We start from the raw sequence: 26,718 nt of genomic DNA, 5'->3' as shown, positions 1-26,718 counted from the left end.
CGCTTCGACAAGAAGCAAAATATTAAGCAATCGTTCCGACGGAGCTAAATTACTACAGGATAAAGAACGAATAGAAAATTTGAATTTCGAAACAAAAAAGAGAGGGGTGCAACAAGAGGAATTCCCAGGGGGTCACCCATCCTAGCACTACTCTCGCCCAAGCATGCTTAACTTCGGAGTTCTGATGGGATCCGGTGCATTAGTGCTGGTATGATCGCTCCCGCCATGTTCCTTTCGCTTTATTCTTTTAAACTACCCCGTCCTGCGAAGCAGTGTGGCTTTTCTAGACCGAAATTCATTTTAAGCGTCAATTCAAGCATTTTCCTATTATCCTTTTATTTATTTGCTTTCATATTTTTTTTTTGTTATTGATTTGCCCCCTGTTTTTTTCCATCATCCCGCAACTCTAAATTCTCATGAAATCAATCCTTCACGCTTGCGCTGATACATTTGCGCCGACAAATTTGAGCGACGATCCGGGCTTTGATCGAGCCGTACCGTTCCTGATTTGTCTCGCGCCTTCAGATCCTCCTTCACGCTTCGACAAGAAGCAAAATATTAAGCAATCGTTCCGACAGAGCTAAATTACTACAGGATAAAGAACGAATAGGAAATTTGGATTTCGAAACAAAAAAGAGAGGGGTGCAACACGAGGACTTCCCAGGGGGTCACCAATCCAAGTACTACTCTCGCCCAAACTCGCTTAATTTCGAAGTTCTGATGGGATCCGGTGCATTAGTGCTGGTATGATCGCACCCGCCATATTCCTTTCGCTTTATTCTTTTAAACTACCCCGTCCTGCGAAGCAGTGTGGCTTTTCTAGACCGAAATTCATTTTAAGCGTCAATTCAAGCATTTTCCTATTATCCTTTTATTTATTTGCTTTCATAATTTTTTTTGTTATTGATTTGCCCCCTGTTTTTTTCCATCATCCCGCAACTCTACATTATCATGAAATCAATCCTTCACGCTTGCGCTGATACATTTGCGCCGACAAATTTGAGCGACGATCCGGGCTTTGATCGAGCCGTACCGTTCCTGATTTGTCTCGCGCCTTCAGATCCTCCTTCACGCTTCGACAAGAAGCAAAATATTAAGCAATCGTTCCGACGGAGCTAAATTACTACAGGATAAAGAACGAATAGAAAGTTTGAATTTCGAAACAAAAAAGAGAGGGGTGCAACAAGAGGAATTCCCAGGGGGTCACCCATCCTAGCACTACTCTCGCCCAAGCATGCTTAACTTCGGAGTTCTGATGGGATCCGGTGCATTAGTGCTGGTATGATCGCACCCGCCATGTTCCTTTCGCTTTATTCTTTTAAACTACCCCGTCCTGCGAAGCAGTGTGGCTTTTCTAGACCGAAATTCATTTTAAGCGTCAATTCAAGCATTTTCCTATTATCCTTTTATTTATTTGCTTTCATATTTTTTTTTTTTGTTATTGATTTGCCCCCTGTTTTTTTCCATCATCGCGCAACTCTAAATTATCATGAAATCAATCCTTCACGCTTGCGCTGATACATTTGCGCCGATAAATTTGAGCGACGATCCGGGCTTTGATCGAGCCGTACCGTTCCTGATTTGTCTCGCGCCTTCAGATCCGCCTTCATGCTTCGAGAAGAAGCAAAATATAAAGCAATTGTTCCGAAGGACCTAAATTACTACAGGATAAAGAACGAATAGGAAATTTGGATTTCGAAACAAAAAAGAGAGGGGTGCAACACGAGGACTTCCCAGGGGGTCACCAATCCAAGTACTACTCTCGCCCAAACACGCTTAATTTCGAAGTTCTGATGGGATCCGGTGCATTAGTGCTGGTATGATCGCACCCGCCATATTCCTTTCGCTTTATTCTTTTAAACTACCCCGTCCTGCGAAGCAGTGTGGCTTTTCTAGGCCGAAATTCATTTTAAGCGTCAATTCAAGCATTTTCCTATTATCCTTTTATTTATTTGCTTTCATGTTTTTTTTTTGTTATTGATTTGCCCCCTGTTTTTTTCCATCATCCCGCAACTCTAAATTATCATGAAATCAATCCTTCACGCTTGCGCTGATACATTTGCGCCGATAAATTTGAGCGACGATCCGGGCTTTGATCGAGCCGTACCGTTCCTGATTTGTCTCGCGCCTTCAGATCCGCCTTCATGCTTCGAGAAGAAGCAAAATATAAAGCAATCGTTCCGAAGGACCTAAATTACTACAGGATAAAGAACGAATAGAAAATTTGAATTTCGAAACAAAAAAGAGAGGGGTGCAACAAGAGGAATTCCCAGGGGGTCACCCATCCTAATACTGCTCACGCCCAAGCACGCTTAACTTCGGAGTTCTGATGGGATACGGTGCATTAGTGCTGGTATGATCGCACCCACAACGTTCCTTTCGCTTTATTCTTTTAAACTACCTCGTCCAGCGAAGCAGTGTGGCTTTTCTAGACCGGAATTCATTTTAAGCGTCAATTGAAGCATTTTCCTCTTATCCATTTATTTATTTACTTTATATTTTTTTGTTATTGATTTGCACCCTGTTTTTTTTCATCATCCCGCAACTCTAAATTATCATGAAATCAATCCTTCACGCTTGCGGTGATACATTTGCGCCGACAAATTTGATCGACGATCCGGGCTTTGATCGAACCGTACCGTTCCTGATTTGTCTCGCGCCTTCAGATCCTCCTTCACGCTTCGACAAGAAGCAAAATATTAAGCAATCGTTCCGACGGAGCTAAATTACTACAGGATAAAGAACGAATAGGAAATTTGGATTTCGAAACAAAAAAGAGAGGGGTGCAACACGAGGACTTCCCAGGGGGTCACCAATCCAAGTACTACTCTCGCCCAAACACGCTTAATTTCGAAGTTCTGATGGGATCCGGTGCATTAGTGCTGGTATGATCGCACCCGCCATATTCCTTTCGCTTTATTCTTTTAAACTACCCCGTCCTGCGAAGCAGTGTGGCTTTTCTAGACCGAAATTCATTTTAAGCGTCAATTCAAGTATTTTCCTATTATCCTTTTATTTATTTGCTTTCATAATTTTTTTTATATTGATTTGCCCCCTGTTTTTTTCCATCATCCCGCAACTCTAAATTATCATGAAATCAATCATTCACGCTTGCGCTGATACATTTGCGCCGACAAATTTGAGCGACGATTCGGGCTTTGATCGAGCCGTACCGTTCCTGATTTGTCTCGCTTCAGATCCGCCTTCATGCTTCGAGAAGAAGCAAAATATAAAGCAATCGTTCCGAAGGACCTAAATTACTACAGGATAAAGAACGAATAGAAAATTTGGATTTCGAAACAAAAAAGAGAGGGGTGCAACACGAGGACTTCCCAAGGGGTCACCAATCCAAGTACTACTCTCGCCCAAACACGCTTAATTTCGAAGTTCTGATGGGATCTGGTGCATTAGTGCTGGTATGATCGCACCCGCCATATTCCTTTCGCTTTATTCTTTTAAACTACCCCGTCCTGCGAAACAGTGTGGCTTTTCTAGACCGAAATTCATTTTAAGCGTCAATTCAAGCATTTTCCTATTATCCTTTTATTTATTTGCTTTCATAATTTTTTTTGTTATTGATTTGCCCCCTGTTTTTTTCCATCATCCCGCAACTCTACATTATCATGAAATCAATCCTTCACGCTTGCACTGATACATTTGCGCCGACAAATTTGAGCGACGATCCGGGCTTTGATCGAGCCGTACCGTTCCTGATTTGTCTCGCGCCTTCAGATCCTCCTTCACGCTTCGAAAAGAAGCAAAATATTAAGCAATCGTTCCGACGGAGCTAAATTACTACAGGATAAAGAACGAATAGGAAATTTGGATTTCGAAACAAAATAGAGAGGGGTGCAACACGAGGACTTCCCAGGGGGTCACCAATCCAAGTACTACTCTCGCCCAAACACGCTTAATTTCGAAGTTCTGATGGGATCCGGTGCATTAGTGCTGGTATGATCGCACCCGCCATATTCCTTTCGCTTTATTCTTTTAAACTACCCCGTCCTGCGAAGCAGTGTGGCTTTTCTAGACCGAAATTCATTTTAAGCGTCAATTCAAGCATTTTCCTATTATCCTTTTATTTATTTGCTTTCATAATTTTTTTTATATTGATTTGCCCCCTGTTTTTTTCCATCATCCCGCAACTCTAAATTATCATGAAATTAATCCTTCACGCTTGCGCTGATACATTTGCGCCGACAAATTTGAGCGACGATTCGGGATTTGATCGAGCCGTACCGTTCCTGATTTGTCTCGCTTCAGATCCGCCTTCATGCTTCGAGAAGAAGCAAAATATAAAGCAATCGTTCCGAAGGACCAAAATTACTACAGGATAAAGAACGAATAGAAAATTTGAATTTCGAAACAAAAAAGAGAGGGGTGCAACAAGAGGACTTCCCAGGTGGTCACCCATCCTAGTACTACTCTCGCCCAAGCATGCTTAACTTCGGAGTTCTGATGGGATCCGGTGCATTAGTGCTGGTATGATCGCACCCGCCATGTTCCTTTCGCTTTATTCTTTTAAACTACCCCGTCCTGCGAAGCAGTGTGGCTTTTCTAGACCGAAATTCATTTTAAGCGTCAATTCAAGCATTTTCCTATTATCCTTTTATTTATTTGCTTTCATATTTTTTTTTGTTATTGATTTGCCCCCTGTTTTTTTCCATCATCCCGCAACTCTAAATTATCATGAAATCAATCCTTCACGCTTGCGCTGATACATTTGCGCCGACAAATTTGAGCGACGATCCGGGCTTTGATCGAGCCGTACCGTTCCTGATTTGTCTCGCGCCTTCAGATCCTCCTTCACGCTTCGACAAGAAGCAAAATATTAAGCAATCGTTCCGACGGAGCTAAATTACTACAGGATAAAGAACGAATAGGAAATTTGGATTTCGAAACAAAAAAGAGAGGGGTGTAACACGAGGACTTCCCAGGGGGTCACCAATCCAAGTACTACTCTCGCCCAAACACTCTTAATTTCGATGTTCTGATGGGATCCGGTGCATTAGTGCTGGTATGATCGCACCCGCCATATTCCTTTCGCTTTATTCTTTTAAACTACCCCGTCCTGCGAAGCAGTGTGGCTTTTCTAGACCGAAATTCATTTTAAGCGTCAATTCAAGCATTTTCCTATTATCCTTTTATTTATTTGCTTTCATATTTTTTTTTTGTTATTGATTTGCCCCCTGTTTTTTTCCATCATCCCGCAACTCTAAATTATCATGAAATCAATCCTTCACGCTTGCGCTGATACAGTTGCGCCGACAAATTTGAGCGACGATCCGGGCTTTGATCGAGCCGTACCGTTCCTGATTTGTCTCGCGCCTTCAGATCCGCCTTCATGCTTCGAGAAAAGCCAAAATATGAAGCAATCGTTCCGAAGGACCTAAATTACTACAGGATAAAGAACGAATAGAAAATTTGAATTTCGAAACAAAAAAGAGAGGGGTGCAACAAGAGGAATTCCCAGGGGGTCACCCTTCCTAGTACTACTCTCGCCCAAGCATGCTTAACTTCGGAGTTCTGATGGGATCCGGTGCATTAGTGCTGGTATGATCACACCCGCCATGTTCCTTTCGCTTTATTCTTTTAAACTACCCCGTCCTGCGAAGCAGTGTGGCTTTTCTAGACCGAAATTCATTTTAAGCGTCAATTCAAGCATTTTCCTATTATCCTTTTATTTATTTGCTTTCATATTTTTTTTTTGTTATTGATTTGCCCCCTGTTTTTTTCCATCATCCCGCAACTCTAAATTATCATGAAATCAATCCTTCACGCTTGCGCTGATACATTTGCGCCGACAAATTTGAGCGACGATCCGGGCTTTGATCGAGCCGTACCGTTCCTGATTTGTCTCGCGCCTTCAGATCCTCCTTCACGCTTCGACAAGAAGCAAAATATTAAGCAATCGTTCCGACGGAGCTAAATTACTACAGGATAAAGAACGAATAGGAAATTTGGATTTCGAAACAAAAAAGAGAGGGGTGCAACAAGAGGAATTCCCAGGGGGTCACCCATCCTAGCACTACTCTCGCCCAAGCATGCTTAACTTCGGAGTTCTGATGGGATCCGGTGCATTAGTGCTGGTATGATCGCACCCGCCATGTTCCTTTCGCTTTATTCTTTTAAACTACCCCGTCCTGCGAAGCAGTGTGGCTTTTCTAGACCGAAATTCATTTTAAGCGTCAATTCAAGCATTTTCCTATTATCCTTTTATTTATTTGCTTTCATATTTTTTTTTTGTTATTGATTTGCCCCCTGTTTTTTTCCATCATCCCGCAACTCTAAATTATCATGAAATCAATCCTTCACGCTTGCGCTGATACATTTGCGCCGATAAATTTGATCGACGATCCGGGCTTTGATCGAGCCGTACCGTTCCTGATTTGTCTCGCGCCTTCAGATCCGCCTTCATGCTTCGAGAAGAAGCAAAATATAAAGCAATTGTTCCGAAGGACCTAAATTACTACAGGATAAAGAACGAATAGGAAATTTGGATTTCGAAACAAAAAAGAGAGGGGTGCAACACGAGGACTTCCCAGGGGGTCACCAATCCAAGTACTACTCTCGCCCAAACACGCTTAATTTCGAAGTTCTGATGGGATCCGGTGCATTAGTGCTGGTATGATCGCACCCGCCATATTCCTTTCGCTTTATTCTTTTAAACTACCCCGTCCTGCGAAGCAGTGTGGCTTTTCTAGACCGAAATTCATTTTAAGCGTCAATTCAAGCATTTTCCTATTATCCTTTTATTTATTTGCTTTCATAATTTTTTTTTTGTTATTGATTTGCCCCCTGTTTTTTTCCATCATCGCGCAACTCTAAATTATCATGAAATCAATCCTTCACGCTTGCGCTGATACATTTGCGCCGATAAATTTGAGCGACGATCCGGGCTTTGATCGAGCCGTACCGTTCCTGATTTGTCTCGCGCCTTCAGATCCGCCTTCATGCTTCGAGAAGAAGCAAAATATAAAGCAATTGTTCCGAAGGACCTAAATTACTACAGGATAAAGAACGAATAGGAAATTTGGATTTCGAAACAAAAAAGAGAGGGGTGCAACACGAGGACTTCCCAGGGGGTCACCAATCCAAGTACTACTCTCGCCCAAACACGCTTAATTTCGAAGTTCTGATGGGATCCGGTGCATTAGTGCTGGTATGATCGCACCCGCCATATTCCTTTCGCTTTATTCTTTTAAACTACCCCGTCCTGCGAAGCAGTGTGGCTTTTCTAGACCGAAATTCATTTTAAGCGTCAATTCAAGCATTTTCCTATTATCCTTTTATTTATTTGCTTTCATAATTTTTTTTGTTATTGATTTGCCCCCTGTTTTTTTCCATCATCCCGCAACTCTACATTATCATGAAATCAATCCTTCACGCTTGCGCTGATACATTTGCGCCGACAAATTTGATCGACGATCCGGGCTTTGATCGAGCCGTACCGTTCTTGATTTGTCTCGCGCCTTCAGATCCTCCTTCACGCTTCGACAAGAAGCAAAATATTAAGCAATCGTTCCGACGGAGCTAAATTACTACAGGATAAAGAACGAATAGAAAATTTGAATTTCAAAACAAAAAAGAGAGGGGTGCAACAAGAGGAATTCCCAGGGGGTCACCCATCCTAGCACTACTCTCGCCCAAGCATGCTTAACTTCGGAGTTCTGATGGGATCCGGTGCATTAGTGCTGGTATGATCGCACCCGCCATGTTCCTTTCGCTTTATTCTTTTAAACTACCCCGTCCTGCGAAACAGTGTGGCTTTTCTAGACCGAAATTCATTTTAAGCGTCAATTCAAGCATTTTCCTATTATCCTTTTATTTATTTGCTTTCATATTTTTTTTTTTGTTATTGATTTGCCCCCTGTTTTTTCCCATCATCCCGCAACTCTAAATTATCATGAAATCAATCCTTCACGCTTGCACTGATATATTTGCGCCGACAAATTTGAGCGACGATCCGGGCTTTGATCGAGCCGTACCGTTCCTGATTTGTCTCGCGCCTTCAGATCCTCCTTCACGCTTCGACAAGAAGCAAAATATTAAGCAATCGTTCCGACGGAGCTAAATTACTACAGGATAAAGAACGAATAGAAAATTTGAATTTCGAAACAAAAAAGAGAGGGGTGCAACAAGAGGAATTCCCAGGGGGTCACCCATCCTAGCACTACTCTCGCCCAAGCATGCTTAACTTCGGAGTTCTGATGGGATCCGGTGCATTAGTGCTGGTATGATCGCACCCGCCATGTTCCTTTCGCTTTATTCTTTTAAACCATCCCGTCCTGCGAAGCAGTGTGGCTTTTCTAGACCGAAATTCATTTTAAGCGTCAATTCAAGCATTTTTCTCTTACCCTTTTGTTTATTTGCTTTAATATTTTTTTTTGTTATTGAATTGCCCCCTGTTTTTTTCCATCATCCCGCAACTCTAAATTATCATGAAATCAATCCTTCACGCTTGCGCTGATACATTTGCGCCGACAAATTTGAGCGACGATCCGGGCTTTGATCGAACCGTACCGTTCCTGATTTGTCTCGCGCCTTCAGATCCTCCTTCACACTTCGACAAGAAGCAAAATATTAAGCAATCGTTCCGACGGAGCTAAATTACTACTGGATAAAGCACGAATAGGAAATTTGGATTTCGAAACAAAAAAGAGAGGGGTGCAACACGAGGACTTCCCAGGGGGTCACCAATCCAAATACTACTCTCGCCCAAACACGCTTAATTTCGAAGTTCTGATGGGATCCGGTGCATTAGTGCTGGTATGATCGCACCCGCCATATTCCTTTCGCTTTATTCTTTTAAACTACCCCGTCCTGCGAAGCAGTGTGGCTTTTCTAGACCGAAATTCATTTTAAGCGTCAATTCAAGCATTTTCCTATTATCCTTTTATTTATTTGCTTTCATATTTTTTTTTTGTTATTGATTTGCCCCCTGTTTTTTTCCATCATCCCGCAACTCTAAATTATCATGAAATCAATCCTTCACGCTTGCGCTGATACATTTGCGCCGACAAATTTGAGCGACGATCCGGGCTTTGATCGAGCCGTACCGTTCCTGATTTGTCTCGCGCCTTCAGATCCTCCTTCACGCTTCGACAAGAAGCAAAATATTAAGCAATCGTTCCGACGGAGCTAAATTACTACAGGATAAAGAACGAATAGGAAATTTGGATTTCGAAACAAAAAAAAGAGGGGTGCAACAAGAGGAATTCCCAGGGGGTCACCCATCCTAGCACTACTCTCGCCCAAGCATGCTTAACTTCGGAGTTCTGATGGGATCCGGTGCATTAGTGCTGGTATGATCGCACCCGCCATGTTCCTTTCGCTTTATTCTTTTAAACTACCCCGTCCTGCGAAGCAGTGTGGCTTTTCTAGACCGAAATTCATTTTAAGCGTCAATTCAAGCATTTTCCTATTATCCTTTTATTTATTTGCTTTCATATTTTTTTTTTTGTTATTGATTTGCCCCCTGTTTTTTTCCATCATCGCGTAACTCTAAATTATCATGAAATCAATCCTTCACGCTTGCGCTGATACATTTGCGCCGATAAATTTGAGCGACGATCCGGGCTTTGATCGAGCCGTACCGTTCCTGATTTGTCTCGCGCCTTCAGATCCGCCTTCATGCTTCGAGAAGAAGCAAAATATAAAGCAATTGTTCCGAAGGACCTAAATTACTACAGGATAAAGAACGAATAGGAAATTTGGATTTCGAAACAAAAAAGAGAGGGGTGCAACACGAGGACTTCCCAGGGGGTCACCAATCCAAGTACTACTCTCGCCCAAACACGCTTAATTTCGAAGTTCTGATGGGATCCGGTGCATTAGTGCTGGTATGATCGCACCCGCCATATTCCTTTCGCTTTATTCTTTTAAACTACCCCGTCCTGCGAAGCAGTGTGGCTTTTCTAGACCGAAATTCATTTTAAGCGTCAATTCAAGCATTTTCCTATTATCCTTTTATTTATTTGCTTTCATAATTTTTTTTGTTATTGATTTGCCCCCTGTTTTTTTCCATCATCCCGCAACTCTACATTATCATGAAATCAATCCTTCACGCTTGCGCTGATACATTTGCGCCGACAAATTTGATCGACGATCCGGGCTTTGATCGAGCCGTACCGTTCCTGATTTGTCTCGCGCCTTCAGATCCTCCTTCACGCTTCGACAAGAAGCAAAATATTAAGCAATCGTTCCGACGGAGCTAAATTACTACAGGATAAAGAACGAATAGAAAATTTGAATTTCGAAACAAAAAAGAGAGGGGTGCAACAAGAGGAATTCCCAGGGGGTCACCCATCCTAGCACTACTCTCGCCCAAGCATGCTTAACTTCGGAGTTCTGATGGGATCCGGTGCATTAGTGCTGGTATGATCGCACCCGCCATGTTCCTTTCGCTTTATTCTTTTAAACTACCCCGTCCTGCGAAGCAGTGTGGCTTTTCTAGACCGAAATTCATTTTAAGCGTCAATTCAAGCATTTTCCTATTATCCTTTTATTTATTTGCTTTCATATTTTTTTTTTTGTTATTGATTTGCCCCCTGTTTTTTTCCATCATCGCGTAACTCTAAATTATCATGAAATCAATCCTTCACGCTTGCGCTGATACATTTGCGCCGATAAATTTGAGCGACGATCCGGGCTTTGATCGAGCCGTACCGTTCCTGATTTGTCTCGCGCCTTCAGATCCGCCTTCATGCTTCGAGAAGAAGCAAAATATAAAGCAATTGTTCCGAAGGACCTAAATTACTACAGGATAAAGAACGAATAGGAAATTTGGATTTCGAAACAAAAAAGAGAGGGGTGCAACACGAGGACTTCCCAGGGGGTCACCAATCCAAGTACTACTCTCGCCCAAACACGCTTAATTTCGAAGTTCTGATGGGATCCGGTGCATTAGTGCTGGTATGATCGCACCCGCCATGTTCCTTTCGCTTTATTCTTTTAAACCATCCCGTCCTGCGAAGCAGTGTGGCTTTTCTAGACCGAAATTCATTTTAAGCGTCAATTCAAGCATTTTTCTCTTACCCTTTTGTTTATTTGCTTTCATATTTTTTTTTTTGTTATTGATTTGCCCCCTGTTTTTTTCCATCATCCCGCAACTCTAAATTATCATGAAATCAATCCTTCACGCTTGCACTGATACATTTGCGCCGACAAATTTGAGCGACGATCCGGGCTTTGATCGAGCCGTACCGTTCCTGATTTGTCTCGCGCCTTCAGATCCTCCTTCACGCTTCGACAAGAAGCAAAATATTAAGCAATCGTTCCGACGGAGCTAAATTACTACAGGATAAAGAACGAATAGAAAATTTGAATTTCGAAACAAAAAAGAGAGGGGTGCAACAAGAGGAATTCCCAGGGGGTCACCCATCCTAGCACTACTCTCGCCCAAGCATGCTTAACTTCGGAGTTCTGATGGGATCCGGTGCATTAGTGCTGGTATGATCGCACCCGCCATGTTCCTTTCGCTTTATTCTTTTAAACTACCCCGTCCTGCGAAGCAGTGTGGCTTTTCTAGACCGAAATTCATTTTAAGCGTCAATTCAAGCATTTTCCTATTATCCTTTTATTTATTTGCTTTCATATTTTTTTTTTTGTTATTGATTTGCCCCCTGTTTTTTTCCATCATCGCGTAACTCTAAATTATCATGAAATCAATCCTTCACGCTTGCGCTGATACATTTGCGCCGATAAATTTGAGCGACGATCCGGGCTTTGATCGAGCCGTACCGTTCCTGATTTGTCTCGCGCCTTCAGATCCGCCTTCATGCTTCGAGAAGAAGCAAAATATAAAGCAATTGTTCCGAAGGACCTAAATTACTACAGGATAAAGAACGAATAGGAAATTTGGATTTCGAAACAAAAAAGAGAGGGGTGCAACACGAGGACTTCCCAGGGGGTCACCAATCCAAGTACTACTCTCGCCCAAACACGCTTAATTTCGAAGTTCTGATGGGATCCGGTGCATTAGTGCTGGTATGATCGCACCCGCCATATTCCTTTCGCTTTATTCTTTTAAACTACCCCGTCCTGCGAAGCAGTGTGGCTTTTCTAGACCGAAATTCATTTTAAGCGTCAATTCAAGCATTTTCCTATTATCCTTTTATTTATTTGCTTTCATAATTTTTTTTGTTATTGATTTGCCCCCTGTTTTTTTCCATCATCCCGCAACTCTACATTATCATGAAATCAATCCTTCACGCTTGCGCTGATACATTTGCGCCGACAAATTTGATCGACGATCCGGGCTTTGATCGAGCCGTACCGTTCTTGATTTGTCTCGCGCCTTCAGATCCTCCTTCACGCTTCGACAAGAAGCAAAATATTAAGCAATCGTTCCGACGGAGCTAAATTACTACAGGATAAAGAACGAATAGAAAATTTGAATTTCAAAACAAAAAAGAGAGGGGTGCAACAAGAGGAATTCCCAGGGGGTCACCCATCCTAGCACTACTCTCGCCCAAGCATGCTTAACTTCGGAGTTCTGATGGGATCCGGTGCATTAGTGCTGGTATGATCGCACCCGCCATGTTCCTTTCGCTTTATTCTTTTAAACTACCCCGTCCTGCGAAACAGTGTGGCTTTTCTAGACCGAAATTCATTTTAAGCGTCAATTCAAGCATTTTCCTATTATCCTTTTATTTATTTGCTTTCATATTTTTTTTTTTGTTATTGATTTGCCCCTGTTTTTTTCCATCATCCCGCAACTCTAAATTATCATGAAATCAATCCTTCACGCTTGCACTGATACATTTGCGCCGACAAATTTGAGCGACGATCCGGGCTTTGATCGAGCCGTACCGTTCCTGATTTGTCTCGCGCCTTCAGATCCTCCTTCACGCTTCGACAAGAAGCAAAATATTAAGCAATCGTTCCGACGGAGCTAAATTACTACAGGATAAAGAACGAATAGAAAATTTGAATTTCGAAACAAAAAAGAGAGGGGTGCAACAAGAGGAATTCCCAGGGGGTCACCCATCCTAGCACTACTCTCGCCCAAGCATGCTTAACTTCGGAGTTCTGATGGGATCCGGTGCATTAGTGCTGGTATGATCGCACCCGCCATGTTCCTTTCGCTTTATTCTTTTAAACCATCCCGTCCTGCGAAGCAGTGTGGCTTTTCTAGACCAAAATTCATTTTAAGCGTCAATTCAAGCATTTTTCTCTTACCCTTTTGTTTATTTGCTTTAATATTTTTTTTTGTTATTGATTTGCCCCCTGTTTTTTTCCATCATCCCGCAACTCTAAATTATCATGAAATCAATCCTTCACGCTTGCGCTGATACATTTGCGCCGACAAATTTGAGCGACGATCCGGGCTTTGATCGAACCGTACCGTTCCTGATTTGTCTCGCGCCTTCAGATCCTCCTTCACACTTCGACAAGAAGCAAAATATTAAGCAATCGTTCCGACGGAGCTAAATTACTACTGGATAAAGAACGAATAGGAAATTTGGATTTCGAAACAAAAAAGAGAGGGGTGCAACACGAGGACTTCCCAGGGGGTCACCAATCCAAATACTACTCTCGCCCAAACACGCTTAATTTCGAAGTTCTGATGGGATCCGGTGCATTAGTGCTGGTATGATCGCACCCGCCATATTCCTTTCGCTTTATTCTTTTAAACTACCCCGTCCTGCGAAGCAGTGTGGCTTTTCTAGACCGAAATTCATTTTAAGCGTCAATTCAAGCATTTTCCTATTATCCTTTTATTTATTTGCTTTCATATTTTTTTTTTGTTATTGATTTGCCCCCTGTTTTTTTCCATCATCCCGCAACTCTAAATTATCATGAAATCAATCCTTCACGCTTGCGCTGATACATTTGCGCCGACAAATTTGAGAGACGATCCGGGCTTTGATCGAGCCGTACCGTTCCTGATTTGTCTCGCGCCTTCAGATCCTCCTTCACGCTTCGACAAGAAGCAAAATATTAAGCAATCGTTCCGACGGAGCTAAATTACTACAGGATAAAGAACGAATAGGAAATTTGGATTTCGAAACAAAAAAAAGAGGGGTGCAACAAGAGGAATTCCCAGGGGGTCACCCATCCTAGTACTACTCTCGCCCAAGCATGCTTAACTTCGGAGTTCTGATGGGATCCGGTGCATTAGTGCTGGTATGATCGCACCCGCCATGTTCCTTTCGCTTTATTCTTTTAAACCATCCCGTCCTGCGAAGCAGTGTGGCTTTTCTAGACCGAAATTCATTTTAAGCGTCAATTCAAGCATTTTTCTCTTACCCTTTTGTTTATTTGCTTTAATATTTTTTTTTGTTATTGATTTGCCCCCTGTTTTTTTCCATCATCCCGCAACTCTAAATTATCATGAAATCAATCCTTCACGCTTGCGCTGATACATTTGCGCCGACAAATTTGAGCGACGATCCGGGCTTTGATCGAACCGTACCGTTCCTGATTTGTCTCGCGCCTTCAGATCCTCCTTCACACTTCGACAAGAAGCAAAATATTAAGCAATCGTTCCGACGGAGCTAAATTACTACTGGATAAAGAACGAATAGGAAATTTGGATTTCGAAACAAAAAAGAGAGGGGTGCAACACGAGGACTTCCCAGGGGGTCACCAATCCAAATACTACTCTCGCCCAAACACGCTTAATTTCGAAGTTCTGATGGGATCCGGTGCATTAGTGCTGGTATGATCGCACCCGCCATATTCCTTTCGCTTTATTCTTTTAAACTACCCCGTCCTGCGAAGCAGTGTGGCTTTTCTAGACCGAAATTCATTTTAAGCGTCAATTCAAGCATTTTCCTATTATCCTTTTATTTATTTGCTTTCATATTTTTTTTTTGTTATTGATTTGCCCCCTATTTTTTTCCATCATCCCGCAACTCTAAATTATCATGAAATCAATCCTTCACGCTTGCGCTGATACATTTGCGCCGACAAATTTGAGCGACGATCCGGGCTTTGATCGAGCTGTACCGTTCCTGATTTGTCTCGCGCCTTCAGATCCTCCTTCACGCTTCGACAAGAAGAAAAATATTAAGCAATCGTTCCGACGGAGCTAAATTACTACAGGATAAAGAACGAATAGAAAATTTGAATTTCGAAACAAAAAAGAGAGGGGTGCAACAAGAGGAATTCCCAGGGGGTCACCCATCCTAGCACTACTCTCGCCCAAGCATGCTTAACTTCGGAGTTCTGATGGGATCCGGTGCATTAGTGCTGGTATGATCGCACCCGCCATGTTCCTTTCGCTTTATTCTTTTAAACTACCCCGTCCTGCGAAGCAGTGTGGCTTTTCTAGACCGAAATTCATTTTAAGCGTCAATTCAAGCATTTTCCTATTATCCTTTTATTTATTTGCTTTCATATTTTTTTTTTGTTATTGATTTGCCCCCTGTTTTTTTCCATCATCCCGCAACTCTAAATTATCATGAAATCAATCCTTCACGCTTGCGCTGATACATTTGCGCCGATAAATTTGATCGACGATCCGGGCTTTGATCAAGCCGTACCGTTCCTGATTTGTCTCGCGCCTTCAGATCCGCCTTCATGCTTCGAGAAGAAGCAAAATATAAAGCAATTGTTCCGAAGGACCTAAATTACTACAGGATAAAGAACGAATAGGAAATTTGGATTTCGAAACAAAAAAGAGAGGGGTGCAACACGAGGACTTCCCAGGGGGTCACCAATCCAAGTACTACTCTCGCCCAAACACGCTTAATTTCGAAGTTCTGATGGGATCCGGTGCATTAGTGCTGGTATGATCGCACCCGCCATATTCCTTTCGCTTTATTCTTTTAAACTACCCCGTCCTGCGAAGCAGTGTGGCTTTTCTAGACCGAAATTCATTTTAAGCGTCAATTCAAGCATTTTCCTATTATCCTTTTATTTATTTGCTTTCATAATTTTTTTTGTTATTGATTTGCCCCCTGTTTTTTTCCATCATCCCGCAACTCTACATTATCATGAAATCAATCCTTCACGCTTGCGCTGATACATTTGCGCCGACAAATTTGATCGACGATCCGGGCTTTGATCGAGCCGTACCGTTCTTGATTTGTCTCGCGCCTTCAGATCCTCCTTCACGCTTCGACAAGAAGCAAAATATTAAGCAATCGTTCCGACGGAGCTAAATTACTACTGGATAAAGAACGAATAGGAAATTTGGATTTCGAAACAAAAAAGAGAGGGGTGCAACACGAGGACTTCCCAGGGGGTCACCAATCCAAGTACTACTCTCGCCCAAACACGCTTAATTTCGAAGTTCTGATGGGATCCGGTGCATTAGTGCTGGTATGATCGCACCCGCCATATTCCTTTCGCTTTATTCTTTTAAACTACCCCGTCCTGCGAAGCAGTGTGGCTTTTCTAGACCGAAATTCATTTTAAGCGTCAATTCAAGCATTTTCGTATTATCCTTTTATTTATTTGCTTTCATATTTTTTTTTTGTTATTGATTTGCCCCCTGTTTTTTTCCATCATCCCGCAACTCTAAATTATCATGAAATCAATCCTTCACGCTTGCGCTGATACATTTGCGCCGACAAATTTGAGAGACGATCCGGGCTTTGATCGAGCCGTACCGTTCCTGATTTGTCTCGCGCCTTCAGATCCTCCTTCACGCTTCGACAAGAAGCAAAATATTAAGCAATCGTTCCGACGGAGCTAAATTACTACAGGATAAATAACGAATAGGAAATTTGGATTTCGAAACAAAAAAAAGAGGGGTGCAACAAGAGGAATTCCCAGGGGGTCACCCATCCTAGTACTACTCTCGCCCAAGCATGCTTAACTTCGGAGTTCTGATGGGATCCGGTGCATTAGTACTGGTATGATCGCACCCGCCATGTTCCTTTCGCTTTATTCTTTTAAACCATCCCGTCCTGCGAAGCAGTGTGGCTTTTCTAGACCGAAATTCATTTTAAGCGTCAATTCAAGCATTTTTCTCTTACCCTTTTGTTTATTTGCTTTAATATTTTTTTTTGTTATTGATTTGCCCCCTGTTTTTTTCCATCATCCCGCAACTCTAAATTATCATGAAATCAATCCTTCACGCTTGCGCTGATACATTTGCGCCGACAAATTTGAGCGACGATCCGGGCTTTGATCGAACCGTACCGTTCCTGATTTGTCTCGCGCCTTCAGATCCTCCTTCACACTTCGACAAGAAGCAAAATATTAAGCAATCGTTCCGACGGAGCTAAATTACTACTGGATAAAGAACGAATAGGAAATTTGGATTTCGAAACAAAAAAGAGAGGGGTGCAACACGAGGACTTCCCAGGGGGTCACCAATCCAAATACTACTCTCGCCCAAACACGCTTAATTTCGAAGTTCTGATGGGATCCGGTGCATTAGTGCTGGTATGATCGCACCCGCCATATTCCTTTCGCTTTATTCTTTTAAACTACCCCGTCCTGCGAACCAGTGTGGCTTTTCTAGACCGAAATTCATTTTAAGCGTCAATTCAAGCATTTTCCTATTATCCTTTTATTTATTTGCTTTCATATTTTTTTTTTGTTATTGATTTGCCCCCTGTTTTTTTCCATCATCCCGCAACTCTAAATTATCATGAAATCAATCCTTCACGCTTGCGCTGATACATTTGCGCCGACAAATTTGAGAGACGATCCGGGCTTTGATCGAGCCGTACCGTTCCTGATTTGTCTCGCGCCTTCAGATCCTCCTTCACGCTTCGACAAGAAGCAAAATATTAAGCAATCGTTCCGACGGAGCTAAATTACTACAGGATAAAGAACGAATAGGAAATTTGGATTTCGAAACAAAAAAAAGAGGGGTGCAACAAGAGGAATTCCCAGGGGGTCACCCATCCTAGTACTACTCTCGCCCAAGCATGCTTAACTTCGGAGTTCTGATGGGATCCGGTGCATTAGTGCTGGTATGATCGCACCCGCCATGTTCCTTTCGCTTTATTCTTTTAAACCATCCCGTCCTGCGAAGCAGTGTGGCTTTTCTAGACCGAAATTCATTTTAAGCGTCAATTCAAGCATTTTTCTCTTACCCTTTTGTTTATTTGCTTTAATATTTTTTTTTGTTATTGATTTGCCCCCTGTTTTTTTCCATCATCCCGCAACTCTAAATTATCATGAAATCAATCCTTCACGCTTGCGCTGATACATTTGCGCCGACAAATTTGAGCGACGATCCGGGCTTTGATCGAACCGTACCGTTCCTGATTTGTCTCGCGCCTTCAGATCCTCCTTCACACTTCGACAAGAAGCAAAATATTAAGCAATCGTTCCGACGGAGCTAAATTACTACTGGATAAAGAACGAATAGGAAATTTGGATTTCGAAACAAAAAAGAGAGGGGTGCAACACGAGGACTTCCCAGGGGGTCACCAATCCAAATACTACTCTCGCCCAAACACGCTTAATTTCGAAGTTCTGATGGGATCCGGTGCATTAGTGCTGGTATGATCGCACCCGCCATATTCCTTTCGCTTTATTCTTTTAAACTACCCCGTCCTGCGAAGCAGTGTGGCTTTTCTAGACCGAAATTCATTTTAAGCGTCAATTCAAGCATTTTCCTATTATCCTTTTATTTATTTGCTTTCATATTTTTTTTTTGTTATTGATTTGCCCCCTGTTTTTTTCCATCATCCCGCAACTCTAAATTATCATGAAATCAATCCTTCACGCTTGCGCTGATACATTTGCGCCGACAAATTTGAGCGACGATCCGGGCTTTGATCGAGCCGTACCGTTCCTGATTTGTCTCGCGCCTTCAGATCCTCCTTCACGCTTCGACAAGAAGCAAAATATTAAGCAATCGTTCCGACGGAGCTAAATTACTACAGGATAAAGAACGAATAGAAAATTTGAATTTCGAAACAAAAAAGAGAGGGGTGCAACAAGAGGAATTCCCAGGGGGTCACCCATCCTAGCACTACTCTCGCCCAAGCATGCTTAACTTCGGAGTTCTGATGGGATCCGGTGCATTAGTGCTGGTATGATCGCACCCGCCATGTTCCTTTCGCTTTATTCTTTTAAACTACCCTGTCCTGCGAAGCAGTGTGGCTTTTCTAGACCGAAATTCATTTTAAGCGTCAATTCAAGCATTTTCCTATTATCCTTTTATTTATTTGCTTTCATATTTTTTTTTTGTTATTGATTTGCCCCCTGTTTTTTTCCATCATCCCGCAACTCTAAATTATCATGAAATCAATCCTTCACGCTTGCGCTGATACATTTGCGCCGATAAATTTGATCGACGATCCGGGCTTTGATCGAGCCGTACCGTTCCTGATTTGTCTCGCGCCTTCAGATCCGCCTTCATGCTTCGAGAAGAAGCAAAATATAAAGCAATTGTTCCGAAGGACCTAAATTACTACAGGATAAAGAACGAATAGGAAATTTGGATTTCGAAACAAAAAAGAGAGGGGTGCAACACGAGGACTTCCCAGGGGGTCACCAATCCAAGTACTACTCTCGCCCAAACACGCTTAATTTCGAAGTTCTGATGGGATCCGGTGCATTAGTGCTGGTATGATCGCACCCGCCATATTCCTTTCGCTTTATTCTTTTAAACTACCCCGTCCTGCGAAGCAGTGTGGCTTTTCTAGACCGAAATTCATTTTAAGCGTCAATTCAAGCATTTTCCTATTATCCTTTTATTTATTTGCTTTCATAATTTTTTTTGTTATTGATTTGCCCCCTGTTTTTTTCCATCATCCCGCAACTCTACATTATCATGAAATCAATCCTTCACGCTTGCGCTGATACATTTGCGCCGACAAATTTGATCGACGATCCGGGCTTTGATCGAGCCGTACCGTTCCTGATTTGTCTCGCGCCTTCAGATCCTCCTTCACCCTTCGACAAGAAGCAAAATATTAAGCAATCGTTCCGACGGAGCTAAATTACTACAGGATAAAGAACGAATAGGAAATTTGGATTTCGAAACAAAAAAGAGAGGGGTGCAACACGAGGACTTCCCAGGGGGTCACCAATCCAAGTACTACTCTCGCCCAAACACGCTTAATTTCGAAGTTCTGATGGGATCCGGTGCATTAGTGCTGGTATGATCGCACCCGCCATATTCCTTTCGCTTTATTCTTTTAAACTACCCCGTCCTGCGAAGCAGTGTGGCTTTTCTAGACCGAAATTCATTTTAAGCGTCAATTCAAGCATTTTCCTATTATCCTTTTATTTATTTGCTTTCATAATTTTTTTTGTTATTGATTTGCCCCCTGTTTTTTTCCATCATCCCGCAACTCTACATTATCATGAAATCAATCCTTCACGCTTGCGCTGATACATTTGCGCCGACAAATTTGATCGACGATCCGGGCTTTGATCGAGCCGTACCGTTCCTGATTTGTCTCGCGCCTTCAGATCCTCCTTCACCCTTCGACAAGAAGCAAAATATTAATCAATCGTTCCGACGGAGCTAAATTACTACAGGATAAAGAACGAATAGGAAATTTGGATTTCGAAACAAAAAAGAGAGGGGTGCAACACGAGGACTTCCCAGGGGGTCACCAATCCAAGTACTACTCTCGCCCAAACACGCTTAATTTCGAAGTTCTGATGGGATCTGGTGCATTAGTGCTGGTATGATCGCACCCGCCATATTCCTTTCGCTTTATTCTTTTAAACTACCCCGTCCTGCGAAGCAGTGTGGCTTTTCTAGACCGAAATTCATTTTAAGCGTCAATTCAAGCATTTTCCTATTATCCTTTTATTTATTTGCTTTCATAATTTTTTTTGTTATTGATTTGTCCCCTGTTTTTTTCCATCATCCCGCAACTCTACATTATCATGAAATCAATCCTTCACGCTTGCGCTGATACATTTGCGCCGACAAATTTGAGCGACGATCCGGGCTTTGATCGAGCCGTACCGTTCCTGATTTGTCTCGCGCCTTCAGATCCTCGTTCACGCTTCGACAAGAAGCAAAATATTAAGCAATCGTTCCGACGGAGCTAAATTACTACAGGATAAAGAACGAATAGAAAATTTGAATTTCAAAACAAAAAAGAGAGGGGTGCAACAAGAGGAATTCCCAGGGGGTCACCCATCCTAGCACTACTCTCGCCCAAGCATGCTTAACTTCGGAGTTCTGATGGGATCCGGTGCATTAGTGCTGGTATGATCGCACCCGCCATGTTCCTTTCGCTTTATTCTTTTAAACTACCCCGTCCTGCGAAACAGTGTGGCTTTTCTAGACCGAAATTCATTTTAAGCGTCAATTCAAGCATTTTCCTATTATCCTTTTATTTATTTGCTTTCATATTTTTTTTTTGTTATTGATTTGCCCCCTGTTTTTTTCCATCATCCCGCAACTCTAAATTATCATAAAATCAATCCTTCACGCTTGCGCTGATACATTTGCGCCGACAAATTTGAGCGACGATCCGGGCTTTGATCGAGCCGTACCGTTCCTGATTTGTCTCGCGCCTTCAGATCCTCCTTCACGCTTCGACAAGAAGCAAAATATTAAGCAATCGTTCCGACGGAGCTAAATTACTACAGGATAAAGAACGAATAGAAAATTTGAATTTCGAAACAAAAAAGAGAGGGGTGCAACAAGAGGAATTCCCAGGGGGTCACCCATCCTAGCACTACTCTCGCCCAAGCATGCTTAACTTCGGAGTTCTGATGGGATCCGGTGCATTAGTGCTGGTATGATCGCACCCGCCATGTTCCTTTCGCTTTATTCTTTTAAACTACCCCGTCCTGCGAAGCAGTGTGGCTTTTCTAGACCGAAATTCATTTTAAGCGTCAATTCAAGCATTTTCCTATTATCCTTTTATTTATTTGCTTTCATATTTTTTTTTTGTTATTGATTTGCCCCCTGTTTTTTTCCATCATCCCGCAACTCTACATTATCATGAAATCAATCCTTCACGCTTGCGCTGATACATTTGCGCCGACAAATTTGATCGACGATCCGGTCTTTGATCGAGCCGTACCGTTCCTGATTTGTCTCGCGCCTTCAGATCCTCCTTCACGCTTCGACAAGAAGCAAAATATTAAGCAATCGTTCCGACGGAGCTAAATTACTACTGGATAAAGAACGAATAGGAAATTTGGATTTCGAAACAAAAAAGAGAGGGCTGCAACACGAGGACTTCCCAGGGGGTCACCAATCCAAGTACTACTCTCGCCCAAACACGCTTAATTTCGAAGTTCTGATGGGATCCGGTGCATTAGTGCTGGTATGATCGCACCCGCCATATTCCTTTCGCTTTATTCTTTTAAACTACCCCGTCCTGCGAAGCAGTGTGGCTTTTCTAGACCGAAATTCATTTTAAGCGTCAATTCAAGCATTTTCCTATTATCCTTTTATTTATTTGCTTTCATATTTTTTTTTTGTTATTGATTTGCCCCCTGTTTTTTTCCATCATCCCGCAACTCTAAATTATCATGAAATCAATCCTTCACGCTTGCGCTGATACATTTGCGCCGACAAATTTGAGAGACGATCCGGGCTTTGATCGAGCCGTACCGTTCCTTATTTGTCTCGCGCCTTCAGATCCTCCTTCACGCTTCGACAAGAAGCAAAATATTAAGCAATCGTTCCGACGGAGCTAAATTACTACAGGATAAAGAACGAATAGGAAATTTGGATTTCGAAACAAAAAAAAGAGGGGTGCAACAAGAGGAATTCCCAGGGGGTCACCCATCCTAGTACTACTCTCGCCCAAGCATGCTTAACTTCGGAGTTCTGATGGGATCCGGTGCATTAGTGCTGGTATGATCGCACCCGCCATGTTCCTTTCGCTTTATTCTTTTAAACCATCCCGTCCTGCGAAGCAGTGTGGCTTTTCTAGACCGAAATTCATTTTAAGCGTCAATTCAAGCATTTTTCTCTTACCCTTTTGTTTATTTGCTTTAATATTTTTTTTTGTTATTGATTTGCCCCCTGTTTTTTTCCATCATCCCGCAACTCTAAATTATCATGAAATCAATCCTTCACGCTTGCGCTGATACATTTGCGCCGACAAATTTGAGCGACGATCCGGGCTTTGATCGAACCGTACCGTTCCTGATTTGTCTCGCGCCTTCAGATCCTCCTTCACACTTCGACAAGAAGCAAAATATTAAGCAATCGTTCCGACGGAGCTAAATTACTACTGGATAAAGAACGAATAGGAAATTTGGATTTCGAAACAAAAAAGAGAGGGGTGCAACACGAGGACTTCCCAGGGGGTCACCAATCCAAATACTACTCTCGCCCAAACACGCTTAATTTCGAAGTTCTGATGGGATCCGGTGCATTAGTGCTGGTATGATCGCACCCGCCATATTCCTTTCGCTTTATTCTTTTAAACTACCCCGTCCTGCGAAACAGTGTGGCTTTTCTAGACCGAAATTCATTTTAAGCGTCAATTCAAGCATTTTCCTATTATCCTTTTATTTATTTGCTTTCATATTTTTTTTTTGTTATTGATTTGCCCCCTGTTTTTTTCCATCATCCCGCAACTCTAAATTATCATGAAATCAATCCTTCACGCTTGCGCTGATACATTTGCGCCGACAAATTTGAGCGACGATCCGGGCTTTGATCGAGCCGTACCGTTCCTGATTTGTCTCGCGCCTTCAGATCCTCCTTCCCGCTTCGACAAGAAGCAAAATATTAAGCAATCGTTCCGACAGAGCTAAATTACTACAGGATAAAGAACGAATAGGAAATTTGGATTTCGAAACAAAAAAGAGAGGGGTGCAACACGAGGACTTCCCAGGGGGTCACCAATCCAAGTACTACTCTCGCCCAAACTCGCTTAATTTCGAAGTTCTGATGGGATCCGGTGCATTAGTGCTGGTATGATCGCACCCGCCATATTCCTTTCGCTTTATTCTTTTAAACTACCCCGTCCTGCGAAGCAGTGTGGCTTTTCTAGACCGAAATTCATTTTAAGCGTCAATTCAAGCATTTTCCTATTATCCTTTTATTTATTTGCTTTCATAATTTTTTTTGTTATTGATTTGCCCCCTGTTTTTTTCCATCATCCCGCAACTCTATATTATCATGAAATCAATCCTTCACGCTTGCACTGATACATTTGCGCCGACAAATTTGAGCGACGATCCGGGCTTTGATCGAGCCGTACCGTTCCTGATTTGTCTCGCGCCTTCAGATCCTCCTTCACGCTTCGACAAGAAGCAAAATATTAAGCAATCGTTCCGACGGAGCTAAATTACTACAGGATAAAGAACGAATAGAAAATTTGAATTTCGAAACAAAAAAGAGAGGGGTGCAACAAGAGGAATTCCCAGGGGGTCACCCATCCTAGCACTACTCTCGCCCAAGCATGCTTAACTTCGGAGTTCTGATGGGATCCGGTGCATTAGTGCTGGTATGATCGCACCCGCCATGTTCCTTTCGCTTTATTCTTTTAAACTACCCCGTCCTGCGAAACAGTGTGGCTTTTCTAGACCGAAATTCATTTTAAGCGTCAATTCAAGCATTTTCCTATTATCCTTTTATTTATTTGCTTTCATATTTTTTTTTTGTTATTGATTTGCCCCCTGTTTTTTTCCATCATCCCGCAACTCTAAATTATCATAAAATCAATCCTTCACGCTTGCGCTGATACATTTGCGCCGATAAATTTGAGCGACGATCCGGGCTTTGATCGAGCCGTACCGTTCCTGATTTGTCTCGCGCCTTCAGATCCTCCTTCACGCTTCGACAAGAAGCAAAATATTAAGCAATCGTTCCGACGGAGCTAAATTACTACAGGATAAAGAACGAATAGAAAATTTGAATTTCGAAACAAAAAAGAGAGGGGTGCAACAAGAGGAATTCCCAGGGGGTCACCCATCCTAGCACTACTCTCGCCCAAGCATGCTTAACTTCGGAGTTCTGATGGGATCCGGTGCATTAGTGCTGGTATGATCGCACCCGCCATGTTCCTTTCGCTTTATTTTTTTAAACTACCCCGTCCTGCGAAGCAGTGTGGCTTTTCTAGACCGAAATTCATTTTAAGCGTCAATTCAAGCATTTTCCTATTATCCTTTTATTTATTTGCTTTCATATTTTTTTTTGTTATTGATTTGCCCCCTGTTTTTTTCCATCATCCCGCAACTCTAAATTATCATGAAATCAATCCTTCACGCTTGCGCTGATACATTTGCGCCGACAAATTTGAGCGACGATCCGGGCTTTGATCGAACCGTACCGTTCCTGATTTGTCTCGCGCCTTCAGATCCTCCTTCACACTTCGACAAGAAGTAAAATATTAAGCAATCGTTCCGACGGAGCTAAATTACTACTGGATAAAGAACGAATAGGAAATTTGGATTTCGAAACAAAAGAGAGAGGGGTGCAACACGAGGACTTCCCAGGGGGTCAACAATCCAAATACTACTCTCGCCCAAACACGCTTAATTTCGAAGTTCTGATGGGATCCGGTGCATTAGTGCTGGTATGATCGCACCCGCCATATTCCTTTCGCTTTATTCTTTTAAACTACCCCGTCCTGCGAAGCAGTGTGGCTTTTCTAGACCGAAATTCATTTTAAGCGTCAATTCAAGCATTTTCCTATTATCCTTTTATTTATTTGCTTTCATATTTTTTTTTTGTTATTGATTTGCCCCCTGTTTTTTTCCATCATCCCGCAACTCTAAATTATCATGAAATCAATCCTTCACGCTTGCGCTGATACATTTGCGCCGACAAATTTGAGCGACGATCCGGGCTTTGATCGAGCCGTACCGTTCCTGATTTGTCTCGCGCCTTCAGATCCTCCTTCACGCTTCGACAAGAAGCAAAATATTAAGCAATCGTTCCGACAGAGCTAAATTACTACAGGATAAAGAACGAATAGGAAATTTGGATTTCGAAACAAAAAAGAGAGGGGTGCAACACGAGGACTTCCCAGGGGGTCACCAATCCAAGTACTACTCTCGCCCAAACTCGCTTAATTTCGAAGTTCTGATGGGATCCGGTGCATTAGTGCTGGTATGATCGCACCCGCCATATTCCTTTCGCTTTATTCTTTTAAACTACCCCGTCCTGCGAAGCAGTGTGGCTTTTCTAGACCGAAATTCATTTTAAGCGTCAATTCAAGCATTTTCCTATTATCCTTTTATTTATTTGCTTTCATAATTTTTTTTGTTATTGATTTGCCCCCTGTTTTTTTCCATCATCCCGCAACTCTACATTATCATGAAATCAATCCTTCACGCTTGCACTGATACATTTGCGCCGACAAATTTGAGCGACGATCCGGGCTTTGATCGAGCCGTACCGTTCCTGATTTGTCTCGCGCCTTCAGATCCTCCTTCTCGCTTCGACAAGAAGCAAAATATTAAGCAATCGTTCCGACGGAGCTAAATTACTACAGGATAAAGAACGAATAGAAAATTTGAATTTCGAAACAAAAAAGAGAGGGGTGCAACAAGAGGAATTCCCAGGGGGTCACCCATCCTAGCACTACTCTCGCCCAAGCATGCTTAACTTCGGAGTTCTGATGGGATCCGGTGCATTAGTGCTGGTATGATCGCACCCGCCATGTTCCTTTCGCGTTATTCTTTTAAACTACCCCGTCCTGCGAAGCTGTGTGGCTTTTCTAGACCGAAATTCATTTTAAGCGTCAATTCAAGCATTTTCCTATTATCCTTTTATTTATTTGCTTTCATATTTTTTTTTTGTTATTGATTTGCCCCCTGTTTTTTTCCATCATCCCGCAACTCTAAATTATCATGAAATCAATCCTTCACGCTTGCGCTGATACATTTGCGCCGACAAATTTGAGCGACGATCCG

At 42.4% G+C, this 26,718-nt stretch overlaps 50 non-coding genes across 50 annotated transcripts; all 50 read right to left on the bottom strand.

The window, feature by feature from the left end:
* Window positions 1-103: 103 nt before the first annotated feature.
* On the bottom strand, window positions 104-222 carry LOC140021992 (5S ribosomal RNA). Its single transcript, XR_011825974.1, has one exon. It is a non-coding gene; the product is annotated as a 5S ribosomal RNA (ribosomal RNA).
* Window positions 223-639: 417 nt separating this feature from the next.
* On the bottom strand, window positions 640-758 carry LOC140024308 (5S ribosomal RNA). Its single transcript, XR_011828281.1, has one exon. It is a non-coding gene; the product is annotated as a 5S ribosomal RNA (ribosomal RNA).
* A 416-nt stretch (window positions 759-1,174) lies between these two features.
* Window positions 1,175-1,293, bottom strand: LOC140032540 (5S ribosomal RNA). Its single transcript, XR_011836466.1, has one exon. It is a non-coding gene; the product is annotated as a 5S ribosomal RNA (ribosomal RNA).
* A 419-nt stretch (window positions 1,294-1,712) lies between these two features.
* Window positions 1,713-1,831, bottom strand: LOC140022692 (5S ribosomal RNA). Its single transcript, XR_011826671.1, has one exon. It is a non-coding gene; the product is annotated as a 5S ribosomal RNA (ribosomal RNA).
* A 417-nt stretch (window positions 1,832-2,248) lies between these two features.
* On the bottom strand, window positions 2,249-2,367 carry LOC140023433 (5S ribosomal RNA). Its single transcript, XR_011827403.1, has one exon. It is a non-coding gene; the product is annotated as a 5S ribosomal RNA (ribosomal RNA).
* A 413-nt stretch (window positions 2,368-2,780) lies between these two features.
* Window positions 2,781-2,899, bottom strand: LOC140022691 (5S ribosomal RNA). The gene has a single exon (XR_011826670.1). It is a non-coding gene; the product is annotated as a 5S ribosomal RNA (ribosomal RNA).
* A 412-nt stretch (window positions 2,900-3,311) lies between these two features.
* On the bottom strand, window positions 3,312-3,430 carry LOC140024158 (5S ribosomal RNA). Its single transcript, XR_011828130.1, has one exon. It is a non-coding gene; the product is annotated as a 5S ribosomal RNA (ribosomal RNA).
* A 416-nt stretch (window positions 3,431-3,846) lies between these two features.
* Window positions 3,847-3,965, bottom strand: LOC140022690 (5S ribosomal RNA). The gene has a single exon (XR_011826669.1). It is a non-coding gene; the product is annotated as a 5S ribosomal RNA (ribosomal RNA).
* A 412-nt stretch (window positions 3,966-4,377) lies between these two features.
* Window positions 4,378-4,496, bottom strand: LOC140031687 (5S ribosomal RNA). Its single transcript, XR_011835610.1, has one exon. It is a non-coding gene; the product is annotated as a 5S ribosomal RNA (ribosomal RNA).
* Window positions 4,497-4,912: 416 nt separating this feature from the next.
* Window positions 4,913-5,031, bottom strand: LOC140025026 (5S ribosomal RNA). Its single transcript, XR_011829003.1, has one exon. It is a non-coding gene; the product is annotated as a 5S ribosomal RNA (ribosomal RNA).
* A 417-nt stretch (window positions 5,032-5,448) lies between these two features.
* On the bottom strand, window positions 5,449-5,567 carry LOC140032599 (5S ribosomal RNA). The gene has a single exon (XR_011836525.1). It is a non-coding gene; the product is annotated as a 5S ribosomal RNA (ribosomal RNA).
* A 417-nt stretch (window positions 5,568-5,984) lies between these two features.
* Window positions 5,985-6,103, bottom strand: LOC140032538 (5S ribosomal RNA). Its single transcript, XR_011836464.1, has one exon. It is a non-coding gene; the product is annotated as a 5S ribosomal RNA (ribosomal RNA).
* Window positions 6,104-6,520: 417 nt separating this feature from the next.
* Window positions 6,521-6,639, bottom strand: LOC140022689 (5S ribosomal RNA). The gene has a single exon (XR_011826668.1). It is a non-coding gene; the product is annotated as a 5S ribosomal RNA (ribosomal RNA).
* Window positions 6,640-7,057: 418 nt separating this feature from the next.
* On the bottom strand, window positions 7,058-7,176 carry LOC140022688 (5S ribosomal RNA). Its single transcript, XR_011826667.1, has one exon. It is a non-coding gene; the product is annotated as a 5S ribosomal RNA (ribosomal RNA).
* A 416-nt stretch (window positions 7,177-7,592) lies between these two features.
* LOC140032537 (5S ribosomal RNA) lies at window positions 7,593-7,711 on the bottom strand. Its single transcript, XR_011836463.1, has one exon. It is a non-coding gene; the product is annotated as a 5S ribosomal RNA (ribosomal RNA).
* Window positions 7,712-8,129: 418 nt separating this feature from the next.
* Window positions 8,130-8,248, bottom strand: LOC140032536 (5S ribosomal RNA). The gene has a single exon (XR_011836462.1). It is a non-coding gene; the product is annotated as a 5S ribosomal RNA (ribosomal RNA).
* Window positions 8,249-8,664: 416 nt separating this feature from the next.
* On the bottom strand, window positions 8,665-8,783 carry LOC140024064 (5S ribosomal RNA). The gene has a single exon (XR_011828036.1). It is a non-coding gene; the product is annotated as a 5S ribosomal RNA (ribosomal RNA).
* Window positions 8,784-9,200: 417 nt separating this feature from the next.
* LOC140032535 (5S ribosomal RNA) lies at window positions 9,201-9,319 on the bottom strand. The gene has a single exon (XR_011836461.1). It is a non-coding gene; the product is annotated as a 5S ribosomal RNA (ribosomal RNA).
* Window positions 9,320-9,737: 418 nt separating this feature from the next.
* On the bottom strand, window positions 9,738-9,856 carry LOC140022687 (5S ribosomal RNA). Its single transcript, XR_011826666.1, has one exon. It is a non-coding gene; the product is annotated as a 5S ribosomal RNA (ribosomal RNA).
* A 416-nt stretch (window positions 9,857-10,272) lies between these two features.
* LOC140032534 (5S ribosomal RNA) lies at window positions 10,273-10,391 on the bottom strand. The gene has a single exon (XR_011836460.1). It is a non-coding gene; the product is annotated as a 5S ribosomal RNA (ribosomal RNA).
* A 418-nt stretch (window positions 10,392-10,809) lies between these two features.
* LOC140022686 (5S ribosomal RNA) lies at window positions 10,810-10,928 on the bottom strand. Its single transcript, XR_011826665.1, has one exon. It is a non-coding gene; the product is annotated as a 5S ribosomal RNA (ribosomal RNA).
* Window positions 10,929-11,346: 418 nt separating this feature from the next.
* LOC140032533 (5S ribosomal RNA) lies at window positions 11,347-11,465 on the bottom strand. The gene has a single exon (XR_011836459.1). It is a non-coding gene; the product is annotated as a 5S ribosomal RNA (ribosomal RNA).
* Window positions 11,466-11,883: 418 nt separating this feature from the next.
* On the bottom strand, window positions 11,884-12,002 carry LOC140022684 (5S ribosomal RNA). Its single transcript, XR_011826663.1, has one exon. It is a non-coding gene; the product is annotated as a 5S ribosomal RNA (ribosomal RNA).
* A 416-nt stretch (window positions 12,003-12,418) lies between these two features.
* LOC140032532 (5S ribosomal RNA) lies at window positions 12,419-12,537 on the bottom strand. The gene has a single exon (XR_011836458.1). It is a non-coding gene; the product is annotated as a 5S ribosomal RNA (ribosomal RNA).
* A 417-nt stretch (window positions 12,538-12,954) lies between these two features.
* LOC140032531 (5S ribosomal RNA) lies at window positions 12,955-13,073 on the bottom strand. Its single transcript, XR_011836457.1, has one exon. It is a non-coding gene; the product is annotated as a 5S ribosomal RNA (ribosomal RNA).
* Window positions 13,074-13,489: 416 nt separating this feature from the next.
* Window positions 13,490-13,608, bottom strand: LOC140024063 (5S ribosomal RNA). Its single transcript, XR_011828035.1, has one exon. It is a non-coding gene; the product is annotated as a 5S ribosomal RNA (ribosomal RNA).
* A 417-nt stretch (window positions 13,609-14,025) lies between these two features.
* Window positions 14,026-14,144, bottom strand: LOC140031903 (5S ribosomal RNA). The gene has a single exon (XR_011835828.1). It is a non-coding gene; the product is annotated as a 5S ribosomal RNA (ribosomal RNA).
* A 416-nt stretch (window positions 14,145-14,560) lies between these two features.
* Window positions 14,561-14,679, bottom strand: LOC140024062 (5S ribosomal RNA). Its single transcript, XR_011828034.1, has one exon. It is a non-coding gene; the product is annotated as a 5S ribosomal RNA (ribosomal RNA).
* A 417-nt stretch (window positions 14,680-15,096) lies between these two features.
* On the bottom strand, window positions 15,097-15,215 carry LOC140032530 (5S ribosomal RNA). Its single transcript, XR_011836456.1, has one exon. It is a non-coding gene; the product is annotated as a 5S ribosomal RNA (ribosomal RNA).
* Window positions 15,216-15,632: 417 nt separating this feature from the next.
* Window positions 15,633-15,751, bottom strand: LOC140022683 (5S ribosomal RNA). Its single transcript, XR_011826662.1, has one exon. It is a non-coding gene; the product is annotated as a 5S ribosomal RNA (ribosomal RNA).
* Window positions 15,752-16,167: 416 nt separating this feature from the next.
* Window positions 16,168-16,286, bottom strand: LOC140022682 (5S ribosomal RNA). Its single transcript, XR_011826661.1, has one exon. It is a non-coding gene; the product is annotated as a 5S ribosomal RNA (ribosomal RNA).
* A 417-nt stretch (window positions 16,287-16,703) lies between these two features.
* Window positions 16,704-16,822, bottom strand: LOC140032180 (5S ribosomal RNA). The gene has a single exon (XR_011836105.1). It is a non-coding gene; the product is annotated as a 5S ribosomal RNA (ribosomal RNA).
* Window positions 16,823-17,238: 416 nt separating this feature from the next.
* Window positions 17,239-17,357, bottom strand: LOC140024061 (5S ribosomal RNA). Its single transcript, XR_011828033.1, has one exon. It is a non-coding gene; the product is annotated as a 5S ribosomal RNA (ribosomal RNA).
* Window positions 17,358-17,774: 417 nt separating this feature from the next.
* On the bottom strand, window positions 17,775-17,893 carry LOC140031902 (5S ribosomal RNA). The gene has a single exon (XR_011835827.1). It is a non-coding gene; the product is annotated as a 5S ribosomal RNA (ribosomal RNA).
* A 416-nt stretch (window positions 17,894-18,309) lies between these two features.
* LOC140024060 (5S ribosomal RNA) lies at window positions 18,310-18,428 on the bottom strand. Its single transcript, XR_011828032.1, has one exon. It is a non-coding gene; the product is annotated as a 5S ribosomal RNA (ribosomal RNA).
* A 417-nt stretch (window positions 18,429-18,845) lies between these two features.
* On the bottom strand, window positions 18,846-18,964 carry LOC140032529 (5S ribosomal RNA). The gene has a single exon (XR_011836455.1). It is a non-coding gene; the product is annotated as a 5S ribosomal RNA (ribosomal RNA).
* Window positions 18,965-19,381: 417 nt separating this feature from the next.
* Window positions 19,382-19,500, bottom strand: LOC140022681 (5S ribosomal RNA). The gene has a single exon (XR_011826660.1). It is a non-coding gene; the product is annotated as a 5S ribosomal RNA (ribosomal RNA).
* A 416-nt stretch (window positions 19,501-19,916) lies between these two features.
* LOC140022680 (5S ribosomal RNA) lies at window positions 19,917-20,035 on the bottom strand. The gene has a single exon (XR_011826659.1). It is a non-coding gene; the product is annotated as a 5S ribosomal RNA (ribosomal RNA).
* A 416-nt stretch (window positions 20,036-20,451) lies between these two features.
* On the bottom strand, window positions 20,452-20,570 carry LOC140024034 (5S ribosomal RNA). Its single transcript, XR_011828005.1, has one exon. It is a non-coding gene; the product is annotated as a 5S ribosomal RNA (ribosomal RNA).
* A 416-nt stretch (window positions 20,571-20,986) lies between these two features.
* LOC140032527 (5S ribosomal RNA) lies at window positions 20,987-21,105 on the bottom strand. Its single transcript, XR_011836453.1, has one exon. It is a non-coding gene; the product is annotated as a 5S ribosomal RNA (ribosomal RNA).
* Window positions 21,106-21,522: 417 nt separating this feature from the next.
* Window positions 21,523-21,641, bottom strand: LOC140032526 (5S ribosomal RNA). Its single transcript, XR_011836452.1, has one exon. It is a non-coding gene; the product is annotated as a 5S ribosomal RNA (ribosomal RNA).
* A 417-nt stretch (window positions 21,642-22,058) lies between these two features.
* On the bottom strand, window positions 22,059-22,177 carry LOC140024089 (5S ribosomal RNA). The gene has a single exon (XR_011828061.1). It is a non-coding gene; the product is annotated as a 5S ribosomal RNA (ribosomal RNA).
* Window positions 22,178-22,594: 417 nt separating this feature from the next.
* LOC140031901 (5S ribosomal RNA) lies at window positions 22,595-22,713 on the bottom strand. The gene has a single exon (XR_011835826.1). It is a non-coding gene; the product is annotated as a 5S ribosomal RNA (ribosomal RNA).
* A 416-nt stretch (window positions 22,714-23,129) lies between these two features.
* On the bottom strand, window positions 23,130-23,248 carry LOC140024058 (5S ribosomal RNA). Its single transcript, XR_011828030.1, has one exon. It is a non-coding gene; the product is annotated as a 5S ribosomal RNA (ribosomal RNA).
* Window positions 23,249-23,665: 417 nt separating this feature from the next.
* Window positions 23,666-23,784, bottom strand: LOC140024307 (5S ribosomal RNA). The gene has a single exon (XR_011828280.1). It is a non-coding gene; the product is annotated as a 5S ribosomal RNA (ribosomal RNA).
* A 416-nt stretch (window positions 23,785-24,200) lies between these two features.
* Window positions 24,201-24,319, bottom strand: LOC140032525 (5S ribosomal RNA). Its single transcript, XR_011836451.1, has one exon. It is a non-coding gene; the product is annotated as a 5S ribosomal RNA (ribosomal RNA).
* A 417-nt stretch (window positions 24,320-24,736) lies between these two features.
* Window positions 24,737-24,855, bottom strand: LOC140032524 (5S ribosomal RNA). Its single transcript, XR_011836450.1, has one exon. It is a non-coding gene; the product is annotated as a 5S ribosomal RNA (ribosomal RNA).
* Window positions 24,856-25,271: 416 nt separating this feature from the next.
* On the bottom strand, window positions 25,272-25,390 carry LOC140024745 (5S ribosomal RNA). The gene has a single exon (XR_011828721.1). It is a non-coding gene; the product is annotated as a 5S ribosomal RNA (ribosomal RNA).
* A 417-nt stretch (window positions 25,391-25,807) lies between these two features.
* Window positions 25,808-25,926, bottom strand: LOC140024306 (5S ribosomal RNA). The gene has a single exon (XR_011828279.1). It is a non-coding gene; the product is annotated as a 5S ribosomal RNA (ribosomal RNA).
* A 416-nt stretch (window positions 25,927-26,342) lies between these two features.
* Window positions 26,343-26,461, bottom strand: LOC140032523 (5S ribosomal RNA). Its single transcript, XR_011836449.1, has one exon. It is a non-coding gene; the product is annotated as a 5S ribosomal RNA (ribosomal RNA).
* Between the last annotated feature and the right edge of the window lie 257 nt (window positions 26,462-26,718).

The sequence above is a fragment of the Coffea arabica genome, chromosome 11e, assembly GCF_036785885.1.
Source record: "Coffea arabica cultivar ET-39 chromosome 11e, Coffea Arabica ET-39 HiFi, whole genome shotgun sequence".
Lineage (NCBI taxonomy): Eukaryota > Viridiplantae > Streptophyta > Magnoliopsida > Gentianales > Rubiaceae > Coffea > Coffea arabica.
The sequence above is the reverse complement of the archived record's forward strand: the minus strand, read 5'-3'. Positions and strand labels throughout refer to the sequence as shown.